The following is a 16,188-nucleotide window of genomic DNA, read 5'->3' as shown; positions in this document are numbered from 1 at the left end:
CACACCTGCGACAAACACAGCTCAGCAGTACACTCCTGAGACCCAGGAAGCTCACCGGGCACAAACTTGACCCTGCAGGAGGGCGCTCCTCTGGCCGTGCGAGCACGTCAGCCTGCTGCAGGGCAAGCGGGAGGAACCCTCAGAGCAGCCCTCCCCGATGGTGACCCAGAGGGCATTGGGTCCTAATAAACTGCAGTGACTTGGGGGCGTATTCCTGACTGTTCCTCAGAGCTCCCCAGAGGGACTGTGCTCTAGTTGTCCAAGATGACAACATACCCCGGCTACTTTGCCTCCCTTCCCTGTCTGTCTTCCTCACTCACCTATCAGAGCTTCCTGGGCTCACTTCCCAGACAAAAAGACTCGCACTCCAATATTTGTCTCAGAGTCTGGTTCTGAGCAAACCCAAACCAACGCAGTGCCTTTGTGCAATTTATTAGGAGGCAGCCCTCTGGGGGAATGGGGTCTCAGGGGTGCAGGGCTTGGCAAGCAACCTGGTCTGACGAATTCCAACACCAGGGTATAAAGAGGCAGGTGACATGTGGGCTGGATTTCAGCCCTCACCTGACTCCTTTGCTGGGCATCTCTGCCCTACACAGAGGCCCCGGGCAACCATAGACACATCCTCTCTTCTCGGCTACTAATCTGAAAGGAGCAACAAACCTATTCCTGAGGCACACCAGAAATTCCACCAACAGACTCTGGACATTCCTAAGACTTCAGGCAGGGAGCAGGGTGTGGAAGAAAACACAAGGCAAGTTTTGGGGTGCGACTGCTCTGAGTTCAAATCTCCTTTACGGCATCTTCGCTGCGTGACTTTGGGGAACTGATTCCACCTCTCTGGAGCTCCCACTGCCTCAGCTGAAAAAGGGGGATCCAGTTGCTTGAGGCACAAGCTAGGAAGCAAATAAACAACAGGGCCGCAGTGCCATCGGAACATGCTCTTTCTGCGTTGGTCGCTCCTCATTCCCCCCCAAACAGCCTGCAGGGCTCCCGGCATGGCCAGGACTGACTGGGACCCACTGGCATGAGTTTCTGAGGCTCCAGGACACTTGGAACCGGGTCAACCCCGAGCTAGTGGTGGATTCTCGCTGCTGGTGAGCGCCAGGTATAAAACGTTAATGTGAAAGGGAGCCAGCCCACTCAGGTGCTGGTGACAAAGCTCACGGCCCATCTGTTCTTCCTCTCCCTCCACTTCAGGTTGGACACGAAAAACAACTCCCTGACTACTCCTTGCTGAGTAAACTGATGCATGAAAAGAACAAATAAACCGCTAAGAGAGTCCAAGCCAGGGGAAAGCACGGAGCCTTCCCTCTTTATTTCTTGACTCTTGTGCCCTGAGGGTAAATAGTCCCAGATGTCCCTGGATTTCTTAGCCGCCCCTACTGGGCTCCAAGCTGCCCCTCACCCGGAGGTGCCGGTTTAAACCTGAGCCACCAGCCTCCTTACCTAAGCACACCTGCCAAGCTTATTATTTCACTCAGGGGAAATCGCCAATGTGACCTGTGAGAATCGAGATTCTTGGTGTCTGGAGCTGATCGCACGCCTCCAGCCTCCCCGTCCACCTTCTGTTCTATCCGTTAGGAACACACCCACAGCCACGTTGCCCGGGCCTCACAAACATATTGGGAAACGGGGAAAAATAAAAGGTATTGGTTTGACATGTTTAAAGAAAAATATGCAAAGTCAAAATGAATACATATTTCATTAAATGTCTATAAAACATTGGGTCCACATTGTTCATTGTTTAGTTTTCATTAAAATGTTATCACATCTGAAAACAACCTTTGCATCAGTCACCTCGCTTTGCAAGAACTCCTGAGCTTGCATGAGAAAGCACAGCCCATATAGTAAACTGAAGGAGGTACTATTCATAGCCAAGTAAGTTCGAAAGCAAATTCTAAAAATGCCTTAAAACGTATTTATATACACATACATATGAATCAGGTGCATTATAACGTTTGATATATAATATAAAAGAGTCACTGGGGCCAATGAACATCTTAAACTGTTCCTGCCATGTGGCAATACTCACAGTTGTTCTTAGTTCTCGAGGAACTCTTCTCTGAGGAGGTCCCTGTTTTTCTTTCCTGGAGTTGTCGATTTGAAAGTCAGTCACTGGCCACTGGAGATACACACAAATAATTCCTATTATTTCAAGCCAGGGAAATGGCTGCTTGACCGGCAACCTGCACACCTTCCTCCAGCCTTCTGTGCTACAGATTTGCTGCCACACCTATTTCCTGCAGAGATTTCAGGAAGCTGGTCGGGCTCACAGGCAACCTAACCTCTCTTTTAAGTCTCTGACACCTTACTGCCATCTCTCTAGGGAGCACGTGGAGTGCAGGAGTCCTCCCGGAGTGGCCACCACCAGTGTGCCAGCTATAGAGGCTGCTCCCAGCTTCCCACCCTGGTTCTCAGAGGCTGCGCCCTGTGAGTGCAGCCCCTCTGAAAGGGCTTTCTTCCCCGAAGCCACTTCCCACCCCGACTGCGTCTTCTGCCAGCCTCTTCAGAGCAGGTCGCCAGGGAGATGTCCTCACTGCAAGCATTCCTTAGACATTTGTTTTCATGCCACTTCAGGGAGCAAGCTGATTGCAAATACATACTTTAGAGCCTCCTGCGCTCGCCCCGTCATCTCTCCAATTAAGGCGAAAGGCTCAGGGCCACCGTGTCATCGCTGCGAGGAAACCCTTTGCAAGCCTGGCTCGGAGGTGCCCTGGGCAGCTTCCAGGCCTAGGGAGATGCCAGCAGCACCGGCTGGGGACAGATGGGTGCTGGGTTTGTCGATGAATAATTCACATCCTTAGAGGGCCTTGCTGATACTTGGCATCAAGGAAGGGGTCTTTCTATGCCCGGCCACCGTGCAGGCAGGTGGGGGTTCCAGAGTAGAGGCCGGGAGAGCTCGGGAGGGGGAAGAGAGAGGCTGGGTGGAGCTGAAGCCACAGACTCTGCACTCAGGACACTCAACTGGCATCTCTGGCAACTCCTGAGCTGCCCCCCCAGGCTGGGCACGAGTCATTACCGGCATCACAAGCCATGCCGCCGGGTCCTGGAGGGCGCTTGACTGGGACATCTCTCCCCTCCTCCTTACAAACCTTCGCTCCTGGATCCCCTATGCCTCCTGATCCCAACCAGCACTTAGGAAGCCGCTGCCAGTGGCATCTCACAGAATCACAGGCTCACAGAAACACAGAACTTGACTCGAGACATTTATACCGAGTGCCTCTGGTGTGCCAGGGTCTGTTCTGGGGCAGTGGCACAGCCTGAGCAAAGTACCTAATCACACAAACCCAAATTCGCATGGAGTCTACATTCCCTTGCATGTAATCACTGGAAACCAGCGTGGCTTAGTGTCCGCCGGGGAAAGAAAAGGTATAAGGGATTGAGCTCCAGCCCTGAGCCTAACACAGCGCTGGGGGCTCTATATGTCTCATTTAATTCTCTTCCCCTTGACAATCCCTGAAAGACAGGATTATCACCCTATTTTACAGACAAATAAAGGGAGACCCAGGAACACCTAGTAAAATGCCCAGGGTCACAGAGACAGTAGGTGGTAAATCGCAGTCTGCCTCCAGAGCAGGTGAAGTGTGTCCTTCATGATGTCTCCCTATTCCTCCAGCCCAGGTTATTAGTCTCCCTTTAAAAACAAAACACAAGTTTAGTTGCTCACACCAACACTTAATAACTTGGTGTGCTTGGATGCAGGACTCAGTTTTCTCACCTGTAAAATGGGATTGACAGCACCTACCTCCCTGGGTTGGAGTGGGGATTAGATATCAGGCCCTTTGGCCAGAGCCTGGTGCTAAGTCAGTGTTCATAAATGTGAGCCCTCCTTTTTTTTTTTTTTTTTTTTTTTGAGACAGAGTCTCACTCTGTTGCCCAGGCTAGAGTGCCGTGGCATCAGCCTAGCTCACAGCAACCTCAAACTCCTGGGCTCAAGCAATCCTCCTGCCTCAGTCTCCCGAGTAGCTGGGACTACAGGCATGAGCCACCATGCCTGGCTAATTTTTTCTGTATATTTTTAGTTGTCCAGCTAATTGCTTTCTATTTTTTTTTTTTTAGTAGAGACAGAGTCTCACTCTTGCTCAGGCTGGTCTCGAACTCCTGAGCTCAAACGATCCACCCGCCTCGGCCTCCCAGAGTGCCAGGATTACAGGCCTGTGAGCCATCCTTAGTAGCCGTAGTACCTTTAATCTTTGAAATGAACAGCCTCGCATAAGGAGAAAAGGGTAAGTTACTTCTAGCAAATCATCCCTAATAAAAGAGAAAGCAAGTGTACTAGCTCAGGCTTATAAAAGAAAAAGATGGTTGCTGTGAACATTACAAATACAGTAGGTACTCAACATGTTACTGCATTTTTACACTTCCTGTCGTGGCTTTAGGACACAAGTAAGAGGAGTTCTCCATTGTCAAGTATGCACCTGATCCCCTCATCCTAGAGACAGTCTTGCTGGCCACGCTGCCTGTAGCGAGAGCTGCCTGGCGTGGCTGTTGAGTGGCAGTTCCAGGCGTGGATTCCTCAGTGGGGTCCCTGCCAAGGCAGCTCTGCTAAGAATTTATAAGTGTTCCGGGCTCCTTGTTGAAATACTGGTGGTCTAGAACTGTAGCTGTATTAAGCTTAGGCAATATTTCAACATCACAGCCCTTTGTTTTCCTTATCTATTAAAAAAGCCACCAGGTGACTGACAAGCTGCTCTCCCTTAGAGCCTTGCGTAACACCTTTTTCACCTTTCACCTGTGTATCAGCTTTTGCTGCCTAACAAATCACCCCAAAACTTGATGCTTTAAAACATCTACCATTTGTGTAGCTCATGATGCTATGGGCTTGGCACAGGGGGGCAGTTCTTCGGCTGGCCTCAGCTGTGCTCATTTATGCGCCTGCAGTTGGCTTCCATAGCAGCTCAAGGCTGCTTGGTCAAGGGGGCCTCAGCTGGACAGCTCCTCTCAGCTCTACATGTCTCTCATTATCCAGTGGGCTCGACTGAGATTGTTCCTATGGTCTCAGAAGGGCTGCACGAGAGAAGACACGTCCCACTGTGCCTATACCATGTTTGCAAATATCCCATTGGCCAAAGTCAGTCACTCAGGCCACAGTCAGAGTCGGAGGGCACTGAAAGTTACATGGCAGGGGCTGCAGGTACCCAGGGGAGGAACCCAAGATGCCAGGGTACCTGCTAAAGCCCATATATTGCTCAGAACCTATCTGAATGCTGGTGGTCAAACTCTACCCAGTTCAGAGTAAGCAAAAGAAAAAAAAAAAAAGAAGAAAAGAAAAAAGCAGTTTACTGGCTTGGATGACTGCTGAAAGGTACAGGCTGGAACAAGCCTTAGGGATGAATGGATGCTGAGCCTCAAACAATGTTGTCAGGCTGGGCATCATGGCTCACACCTGTAATCCCAGCATTTTGTGAGGCCGAGGTGGGACGATAGCTTGAGGTCAGCTTGAGGACGATAGTCTGGGCCACATAGCAAGACCCTATGGGTACAAAAAATAGAAAAATTAGCTGGGCATGGTGACTCACACCTGTAATCCTAGCTACTCGAGAGGTTGAACCAGGAGGAGTGCTCGAGCCCGGGAGTCTGAGGTTGCAGTGAGCTATGATCATGGCAGTGTACTGTAGCCTGGGCAACAGAACAAGGCATAAATAACAGTGTTGTCAGATAGATTGATCTCTCTCTCTATCTTCCTCCTTTCTTTCCTTATATGAGATTTCTTTTCCAGAAAGGGTTTCCCCACATGGTTACAAAGATAATCATCAGCTCAAAAATAGCTTCCTTCCACTTGATCAACTCTGGAAGAAAGAGCGTCATTTCCAATAGCTCTGGCCAAAGTCCTGAGGAGGACACCGATTGGCCAGGGTTGGGACATCTGCCTGTCCCTGACCCAATCACTGTGGTCAGAAGAACAGGATACTGTGATTGGCCAGACCTGGCCCACAGGTCCACCCCTGAGGTGGGACTGGGGGTAGCATCAGCCCTTCAGGCACACAGGGACTGAGCAACAGTACCACAGAGCCGGGCAGGAGTGGTTTTCCGAGAGGATGCCAGATAGACTCAGGTCCTCAGCTGACTCTGGGAAGACGCTTGAGAAGACTGGCTTTTTAAAAATGCCCCAGAGGGAAGACAGGAGAAGGCTTGCCAAGATAAAGAGCAATATGGGTGGTCACGGCATATAGGAAGAGATCCAAAAGTAGGAGAAGACCGTGGTGCACTATCCTCTGGGAAGGCATTTCTGCAGAGCTATTTACTTCTTGGTCAAAAATAAGACTCCACTGAGATAGACTTGCCTTGCCATGTTACCCATTTCCGAATAATAAAATCTCCCGAGTACTCTGACCTGGTCTCCATCTTCTTTTGTTACCAGGGATGACTCGAGATCCCTGGTAACACAGCTTCTGTAAAGAGCACCCCGAAGCAGAAATCCACCCCTCCTAGACCTTGGAATGTTCAGATGTAAGTCACTTCCCCACCCTGGAAAAACAAGTGTGGCCCTGCATGGCCCCATGATAACTGCCAACAGGTTTACTTTAACAGAGGCCTCCGTGCGCTGCCGCGGATCACCCTCTCACACGGGCATGCAGGCAGGGGGCCTCATCCCTCTCACCCCAGCTTCCCCCAGGGCCTCCCAGAGCAGGACATGGAAACCCCAGAATCATGGGCCAAAAAAGCTACTAGACAGGTAGCCCTAAACCCCTTCTCCTAAACCAAGGGTTGACAATCTTTTCTGTAAAGGGCCAGATGGTGAAATATTCTAGGCTTTCTTGGCCAAGGGGCAAGATGAAGGCTATTAGGTGGGCACTTGTTTAACAAGAGAGAAAAAAAATTTCTACAAACTCTTTTCAATCATTAAAAAATTAAAAAAAAAAAAAAACCTTCAGTTTACAGGCTATACAAAAACAGGCGGTAGGATGGATTTGACCTGTGAGTCCGGGACTGTCGTGGACTCGGGCCCTAAACTGTCTAAGTGGAAAGAGCCACAAGGTGAGCGGTGTTGCTGCTGGGAAGGGAATGTCAGGGTGCTATAGAATCAAAGTCAGAGGCACAGAAAGGGACACGGGCAGGAAAGCTGTGAGGGCAGAGTCTGAACGAGAGTGTAGGGAAGTTTGAAGTGGGGGGAAGTGAGTCTTTGGGGGCAGTGGCTGTGATAAGAGGGTGACAGAGAACAAGAGAGTGAGAATGAAAGAAGGAAAGATTTCACAATAGAGTCGTCATCCCTCTGTATCCATCAGGGATTGGCTCCAGGACCCCCCAGGAAACCAAAATCCACGGATGCTCAAGTCCCTTATATAAAATGGCATAGTCATTGCATAGAACCTATACACATCCTCCTGTGTACTTCTAGTCATCTCTGGATTATTTAGAATACCTAATGCAATGTAATTGCTATGGAAATAGTTGTCATACTGCATTGTTTAGGTAATAATGACAGGGGAAAAAAGTCTGTGCATATTCAGTACAGATGCAACTGTCCATTTCTTTTTCTGGAGTTTTTCCATCCATGGCTGGTTAAATTTGGGAATGTGGAACCCAGGGATTTGGAGGGCCAACTGTATTTTCTGTGCCTTACAAATGAAGGGCACCAGAGACTACAATAAACATTCAATTGCTTTTCAATTATTACAGACACTGGAGTGATCTCCCTTTTTTTTTTTTGAGACAGAATTTTGCTCTGTCACACAGGCTGGAGTGTAGTGTTGTCATCATAGCTCACTGCAACCTCAAATTCCTAGGCTCAAGCGATCTTCCTGCTTCAGTGTATCAAGTAGCTGGGACTATAGGTGTGTGCTGCCATATTCGCTAATTTTTCTTTCTTTCTTTCTTTTTTTTTTTTGAGACGGGGTCTCACTTTTGCTCAGGCTGGTCTCAAATTCCTGGCCTCAAGTAATCCTCTTGCCTCGGCCTCCCAAAGTGCTAGGATGACAGGCGTGAGCTATCACGCCAGGCCTCTCTCTCTCTCTCTTAATGTGACACAATGCTGAGCCTGGGCCCACAAGTGGATGTGGCTTTCTGTGGGTTGCTCCCCACCCCAATCCACTAGCTCTGCTAACCCTCCCCGCTGTGTCCCAGACACCCCGAGCAACTGGTTCCCTCACCCATCACGTCTCTTCACCTAAGGCATGCAGCCCCCACCCCAACTTTCCTCTGTTCATTCTTTCTCTGGGAGATCTGTGGCTCCCACCGTGACACCCCCCACCCTCACTGAGCCCTTCACACCCACCGCACTCTGTGTCCACCTGGGGAAAAGCCTGGGTGTCTCTTGGCTCCTCGCTTTAAAACGGGATCCCCTGCCCGCCCGGGCTGAAAGCGAGGCAAGGTAGAAGAAAGCTCTTTGCCAGCTGAAGGGCTAGCTAGGCACGCGGGAGCTGTTATTGGCATTTGGTCGCACGAAGGACCTATTTCTGACAGTCTTCTCTGTTCCATCCTCTCCAGGTGAAACTTCAATGCCCCCGAGAGCCAGGTCTCGACACAAACAGAAATACAGTGTTACCGGGGGTAATGAGATACGCTTGTGGATTAGGGATCTGCTTCACGCCAGACAATTCAATCAGCTCGGGGACGGGGGGGCTCTCTGACTTTCCAGCAAAGCCTCCTCGCATTCCAGGTGGCTGTTTTTACATCTCAGGCAATTCCGAGCGGGCCTCCCCAGTGAAAGATGCTGATCTCTCCCGCCCCAGCCGCTTCCAGCCCGCTACCTTCCGTAGCTCTGCTCAGAACTTCCTCTGGAACTGCCTCCTGTAATTCTTAAATAAAGCAGCCTCCCAGGCGACTGTAATTAAACATACCCTCCAGCCCGGGCGAGCCTGCCTCTGCACCTGCCGCCGGGCCTTCCTCCAGGCACCTGCGCCCGGCTGCGCCCCGCCCGCCCGCGCACGCGCACTGACGACCCCCCGCCCGCGCACGCGCACTGGCGCCCCGCCCGCGCCCCCCGCGGCGCCGCGGACCAGATGGCGCGATCGTCCCCCGTGCGCCCCCGCCGCGAGGCCCCCGCCGCTGCGGGGGGAGTTCTGCGGCGGGAGGACACGTAATTAGACTCGTCAGCGGACAATGCCGCGGATTGGGGGGCAGGGTCGCCTAGCGGAGAACGGGCGCTCCCCCCGCCGCCGCCGCCCAGGGGCTTTCCGGGCCCTCCCGGCAGCGTCCGCCTTCGCTGTTTCGTTTTAAACACCGTCCGGGGGGTCGATGTGCAGACGTAGCCGTCGTGGACGTGTCGCTTGTCGGGGCTCCACGCTCCACGTGGCATTGGGCCGGTGCGGACGGTGACCTCGCAGCCCGTCCACCGGCAATCCCGTCGCCTCGCCCCCAGCCCCAGGGTGACTGAGGCGAGAACCCCCACTGGGGAGGACACACCTTGGGATCCACTCCGTCCTCCCCTGAGGAGCCAGGAGTGACCTTGAGGGACCCGGGCCACCTCACCACGCGCCACCAGGAGCAGCACCTAGTGCGCGGGCTGCAGAGAGGTGAAGGTCGTCTCTCCGGGGGACAAGGCAGGGGCCCGGGGAAGATTGGGGGGTGGACTCGCCTTGTCGCATGGGCGACCTGAGAAGTGCTGTCGACCCCAAGCCCTCGTCTGCCTTTGCGTATGACGGAGACAGTCGCTACCCCACAGGCACTACTGGGGCAAAGCGCCTTTGAGCAGAGCTCCGCTCACTCAGGGTAGCTCAGATGACCAGGATGCGTCAGTTTGGTCCTCTGGGAATCAGACGCCAGGACAGAAGTGCGATGTCTGTGCAGGATAACAGAGAGGAAACAGGAGCAGGAAGGGAGGGCTGCGGACCAGGAGGAGGACTGGCAAGTGTGAAGGGCGGGAAGGAGTGTGGGGTGGGGGAGCCCCGGAGCGCAGCGCAGCTGGGGAAGTGGCGGAGTCCAGAGCAGTACTGCCTGGGAGAGGGGTCCGCCCTGGGCAGGAATGGCCCAGCTCCAGCTCGTTGCTGTGGCCAGGCAGTGGCTGGGAGCAGCCTGGCGGGAGTGTGGCCTCAGTGTCAACACCGCGGTGGGTCCCGAAGCAAAGGCGAGGCAGCTGGAAGCTGTCAGCTCAGCCACTCCTTAGCAGGTTCTCTCTGGGAGAGCTGAGCCCTGCTTAGGGCAGGGCTGGCGAAAAGGGTGGCAGACACTCACCAGTTACCTTCCCGGTTTTGTGCTCCAACAGAACCTGGGGGCATTTGCTGGGGAAGCTGGGACACAAAATTTCTTTTCTGACAGATGGTGACTGTTAGGTTTGTTCCAGGTGGGAACTAGGAAAGTATGTATGGGACAGAATGCGGTTAATGGAAAACCGAGGTTTGTGAATCAATAGCTGCAGGGGTCTGGAGAGTCCTGGGAGGTTGTAAACCTAACAGACAGCTGCAGCCAGCATTCCTGTCCCCCCTGATAAGGACGGAACTACTCCCCTCTTTTATCTCTACAGGATGAGACTGACCTGGGGTCCCAGAAATTGGTTGTTTGAAAAAAAATTTTATTGCAGCGGCTGTTCTGGCCCAGGTACTCACTCCCCACTAAAAAACACTCTCTAAAACCCAAGGCTCTCCCCTCCCTCCATGCGGATGCTCCTTGGCCTCCACCCATCTGCACCCAGATGCCCCAAATAAACAACATTTTGCTACACATGAGGCTTCGTGGTGTGTCTCTCTCCCTCAACTCTGGACCTAACAGTGATGAGAAAGTAGATAGTTGCAGGGGCTGCTGGCAGTGTTCTTGCGACATGAGAGGTGTCCAAATTGGGATGAAGGTGACACTGAGGATGGTGGCACCGAGAAGCCACAGGAATCAGGGGCTTTGGTCACACTGTTGACTGGCCTCTCCTGAAATCCATTCTGCCACTGGACTTTGCAGATCTTAGACTACTAAGCCCTCTTTACTGTTTCGAACAGTTGTGTCAGGCTTCCTGTTACTTCTAAGGGAAGCCTCTGAGCTGATCAGCAGAAGGGAGATGGATGCCCTCCGAACTCCGAGTCCGCACGGGTCTAGTGGTCAAGCCTCGCAGACACTGGGACTGCTGGAAGGAAGGGTGGTGTGGGGCCCACAGCTGCTCTTGGGGCCTCAGGGCAGCAATGTGTGAATTTCACTTCGGAGGAATTTGACTTACAACTCCGTGGGGCTGCATCTTTCTACGCCCAGCCACTCCCTCTTCCACGACCAGCTGCTGTCTTCACCTTCTCCTCTGTATCTTTTCTCCACTACACACATCCTTCTAACTCTACTTCTTCCTAAGTTGAGTTTGCAAGGCTGACTCCAGCTCCCCTTCATGGCTCTTCTTAACACATCTCTCACCCTCAACAACTGCCAAGGGCCTGACCCTTTTGTCCTTTCCCAATTCAAATTTCTGACAGCAGGAATTGGATTATCCCAGCTCTTGCCTGCTTAGACACCCCCAGAGGGGACTGGGTATCGGTACTTTCTAAGTTTCTTAGATGGTCCAAGTGTGCAACCAGAGTCAAGAACCCTTGGATTAGTAAAGCTTTCTAGGCCAGGAGACCCCCACAGCCTACCCTTGGGTCAAGTTCAAGCCCAATCCAGTCAGCTAAGAGAGCCCCATGGTCTCAACATGCCCTAAGCCCCCTCCATCGGCAGGGCCGGTGGCTATAGAAGCACTGAAGTGGAGACAGGCCCCTGCTTGACATGCTTAGGACAAGACAAGACTAGCACAGTGCTTAGCACAATGCAATAGCTCAACAAATTCCTGTCTCTTCTCCAATTCAAGGGTATCAGTTGGCCGTCTGTATCAGGGGCTTCACATCTATAGATTAAGCCAACTGTGCATCAAAAATAAATAAATGATACAATAAAAATATGCATATTAAAAATACAGTATAATAATGATTTCCATAGCATTTACATTGTATTAGGTATTATATGTAGAGATGATTTAAAGCATGTGGGAGGATGAGCATAAGTTATATGTAAATACTACACCATTTTACATAAGGGGCTTGACCGTCAGTGGATTTTGGTATCTGCAGGGGTCCTGGGACCAATCCCCTATGGATACTGAGAGACAACTGTACTGTTTTTAAAATAAACCATGCTGCTGTAACAAACAGGAAGAGCTGCTGAGGAAGCACCTAGCAAACCTAGGCATCCAGGCTTGGCAAATGCCCTACAGAACAGGAGTATCCTGATTAACCAAATTTACATTTGAGAGCAATTGCTTCCAATGCAGTCATGAAAAGTCAAACTTTGGGAGATCATTCAGTGACATGGGAAAATATTCATGAACTCATGTTAAGAGAGAAAACGGGATATAAATTTATGGTAGTGCATGCTTCTAATTGTGTTTTAAAAATACACGTATACACATGCATCTGCACAGAAAAAAGAGACTGGAAATAGAAATACTGAAAAGGTAACTGTGGTTCTCAGGTGAGAGAATTTTTCTTGAAACTAAAAGTGCTCATTTTGGAGGACTGACCTTTATCCTGAAATAATATCCTTCTACTTCTTGGACAATAACAGGCTTTTATGAAAGAATGGTTTCAGCAGAGTACTGGCTGGGTTGGATTATAGATGCACATGCAAAGTGAGAAGTGAGCAGCCTTATGTCAGCACCCTCTGCATCCCACCCTGTTTGTTTTGTTTCTAATTTTAATTTTGCAGAAATCTGAATATAGAACTCTGGAACCCACTGCTCTAGAGGATAGCCTGGTAGGAATCTGTTTCCTGCTCTGATCTCTCCTGCTTTCCTTGGATTCAAGGCTCTTCCAGCAGGATCTGGCCCTGATTCACTGGGATGGTGCCCAGAGTGGGGACTTTGCAGGTTCCCTGCCAACCGAGGGAGCAGTGGGTAGAGAACGCTGGGAAAGGGTTGAGGAGGGAAGGCAACAAGAAAAGACAGAATATATGTGCCCACTAGGCCAGGGGATGAGGATCCCAGACCGGGGGAAGGAGGAGGAGGAGGAAAGACACAGTTGATCTTCCTGATTAGTATGTCGGCTGAAGTCATATTGGAAAACAAAAAAGAGCAAAGTGGCCTTGTATGCTAAGTGGGGAGTACTAGATAGTAAACAGCTATCTAGCCTTTGAGGCCATTCATTCAAGCTATTTAGTTGGCTGGTTTGTTGATTTGGTTTTTCTTTCAACAAGTGTCATTTGAAGGTGTTCTGCGGATAGAGTGTTGTGTGGGATCCAGCTGAAACAGACACTGAAGTTTGTGTTCTTGTAAAGGAACTAGGAGACATGTATGTACCCGTCAAGGAGCAATGAGTACTCTAAAATGTTATAAATCGTTCTAGGAGTTCTGAAGGGGGGGAATTACTTCCAGCCTGGAACAGTGAAGGATGACCTGCTAGAGGAAGGGGCATTTGAACGAGGCCTTCAAGGACGGGTAAAATGTAAATGTGCAAACAGGAAGGGAAAAGAAAAAGCAATACAGGAGCAAACATCAACGTGAGAAACATAAATACAATAAATATCTATTGTATTATGGGCAAGGTTCTACAAGAGGCACTGGGTTGCAATGGGGCTACTGTTTTCAGGGGGCTTCTGGGCTGGTGGTCAAACTGCTGGCACTATCAGTATTTCAGGACAGCTGGCCCTGGCCAAGGCAGACTCTGGAGTCTCAGCTATTCCTACTGATTCTTCCACCGTATGCTCCCTCCAGTAAGAGCAGTCAGGAAATGTCTCCCTGGAAATAGCTTCAAAGACAACAGCACACCACTGTGAACACTTAAAATACCGGAGACAGAGCATTCAGAGCGCTGCTCCCGGCATGTTTGAGGGGAAAGCAGCAAGATCCTTCCCGGAGGTAAATCCTTTCTGTTGTTGTTTTCTTCTAAGTGCTTGGGCATCCCAGTCCACATTCATCCTTTTCCTCTAGCTTATCTTTTCATGACTTTGGAGAGCAGTCTTCCTTATCTAGGAAACAAATGGCCTCCACGGAGAGCTCAAAACAGCAAAGTCATTTATCTGTTTGACATGTGTTTGCCTGTTTGTTTTCTCCAGCCTTGAGACAAGAGTTGTGTCAACTGTGGATGGCTGTGCCCCAGTCACTTGAGAGACATGAATCAATTTCCCAGCTGCATTTATCACTTGCTGCCTTAAATCAAGTCTAATCAATGCTTCCTTCATTTGGTATGGATTGAAACTATATATAACACACTCAGAAAACAGGCGAGAAAAGCAACAGATCACAAAAATCCCATCGGGGATTTAGATGGAATGATGTTAAGGAAACATTTGCAATCTTTGATTTGCTTTAATGGAGACCCCTGACTAAACAATCACAGAGATTTGCGTTTATGAAGCTTAACTTGCATTTACCTGACATGCAGTGACATTACATGACAAATCGCTCATACAGGGGGATTTGTGCATCTTTAAAGATTTTATAATTAACACATTCTGAGGATTTGGTGTACTTTTAATAGTTTTATTCCTATATTAACTCATTTCTGCTTCTTTTAGAGGCACCTGATTTGTCACCATTGACTATATAGGTCAATTTCCCGTTACAACACATACAATAATAAAAAAAAATCTCTATAACAAAATAGATATCCAGGCGTTCCTCTGTCTTATAGTAATAATTTTATAAAGTCTTAGGACTAAGAAAACTTGACCCTCTCTACTCCCCCTAATTCTTGGTAATAGAATTTGATCCTCACAACCAAAGTGGATTTTTCATTAGCAGGTGTGAAAACCGCTCCCCAGCTGTCAACCAATTTAGAATGTGGTAGGGAGCAGCCCTGTCTCATTTGTAGATTAATCTTGTGCCAGTGAAAGATGATACCAGCTTAGTTACTGGCACCTAAAACCAATGATGCCCACAGCAAGGCCCCACATTATTCTTCAAGGATAATGGGAGAGGAGAGACAGAACATAGAAAAATAGGTCAGTGATAATGCAAACCTAGAAGATGAGGCAGTGCTGTGATTCATTGGTATAATTAGTATTTTTATCTAATCTGCTGAACTATGTAGACTCTTACCACCAGTATGCCTCTGAAGCCATTAGCAGGGCTGACTCATTTTCACAGGGCTGGCTCCCCCAGCGACCTGTTGTTAGTAGCTAAATAGGGCCCTGTTCAGCCCTGGGATGTCAGACAGTAATAATAAACCCTTACCTTGGTTTACTACTTTCCAGTTTGTAAAAGTGTTTTCAACATACAGTCTCACTGTACTAAGGTAAGCAATAAAAGCAGTTCTATTCCCATTTTCAAGATGAAGGCTAAGGTGCAAACTTGGGCACACCTCCTTGTGAGCCGGCCACGGCCATGGCTCCGGATCTCAACTCTCCATCTCCTCAACCCCAAAGCCTGGGTTTGTGCCACTGAGCTGCGACTAGGCAGTCACTGGGTTTCCTCCCTGTTCTTCCTTCAATTTGTTTTTGTTCCCCCATCACCCAGAGTTTTGGGGAAACTCATATGGTTATAGGAGATCACTAAAGTTGCCTGGCAGGTTGCTTAGTTAAAAAATTAAAATAAAAGACAGCACCTTTGGACATGTTTTGGGTTACAGACCTAGTGTACTATAGTGTTCTTAGCCCATCTTAAACAAAGACAGAGTAATGCGATATAACAACGCTTCAACCTCCGTGAACAAAGAGAGGGTAAAAGAAACGCTGCAGACACGGAGTCTGACATTAAGGAGCTCACTCACGGTGTCGTTAATACTCATGAGAGTTGTTTAATGAGCTCCTGGGCTTTGAGGATGTCCGGGCAGGATCATGTTTGCTCATTCTTTCAGGAAGGGAGTAACAGGTTTTTCCACCCAAGACAAGTCTCCCTGAAGTAGATCCTGTCAAGATTCTTAAGTAAGGACAGAAATTGAAGGAAGGAAGAAAACTTCCTTGGCTTTAAGCTTTTAGACAAGAGTGGATTTGCTCAACTTGCTTGACTTTAGTGGAAATGAGGGGAGTTATGGATGATAGTTTTTCAGAGTGGCTTCAGGTAATGTGCTACGGAGGAGAAATGCATTTTCAATGGCCATAAGGATTTAGAAGCTCTCTGGGGAGCCTGAGAGAAGTCTTGAACACATTCTAACGAAGCTGTTACAGTGTTCAGGAGTTACCATGCATGTTAAATGGCACAGTCACCTACTATCATGTTAACACAAAAAGAATTCTTATTAGAAATACAGATACTCATAACCTTTATAAAGCCAAAGTAAAAGGGATCACACCCTTTCTTGAAATAAAAAATGCTACTAAGTTTAATGCATACCAGATTTCATTTCACTTCCTCCCCAAAGCAAATTGGTT

General features: G+C 49.4%; 1 long non-coding RNA gene across 5 annotated transcripts in view; it reads right to left on the bottom strand.

Annotated features, from left to right (window-relative positions):
- The window catches only part of LOC123623560, a 30,111-nt gene extending 21,279 nt beyond the window's left edge, over positions 1-8,832 (bottom strand). For 2 of the 5 annotated variants that reach the window (XR_006729897.1, XR_006729900.1), the window contains exons 1-3: positions 8,781-8,821; positions 5,387-5,473; positions 2,033-2,122 (exon numbers count right to left, since the gene is read on the bottom strand). This is a non-coding gene — a long non-coding RNA (uncharacterized LOC123623560). The other 3 variants (XR_006729898.1, XR_006729901.1, XR_006729899.1) reach the window with 3 other exon arrangements.
- Positions 8,833-16,188: the final 7,356 nt, after the last annotated feature.

Source organism: Lemur catta, chromosome 18, assembly GCF_020740605.2.
Source record: "Lemur catta isolate mLemCat1 chromosome 18, mLemCat1.pri, whole genome shotgun sequence".
Classification (NCBI taxonomy): Eukaryota; Metazoa; Chordata; class Mammalia; order Primates; family Lemuridae; genus Lemur; species Lemur catta.
This window is presented reverse-complemented; position numbering and strand designations above follow the sequence as displayed.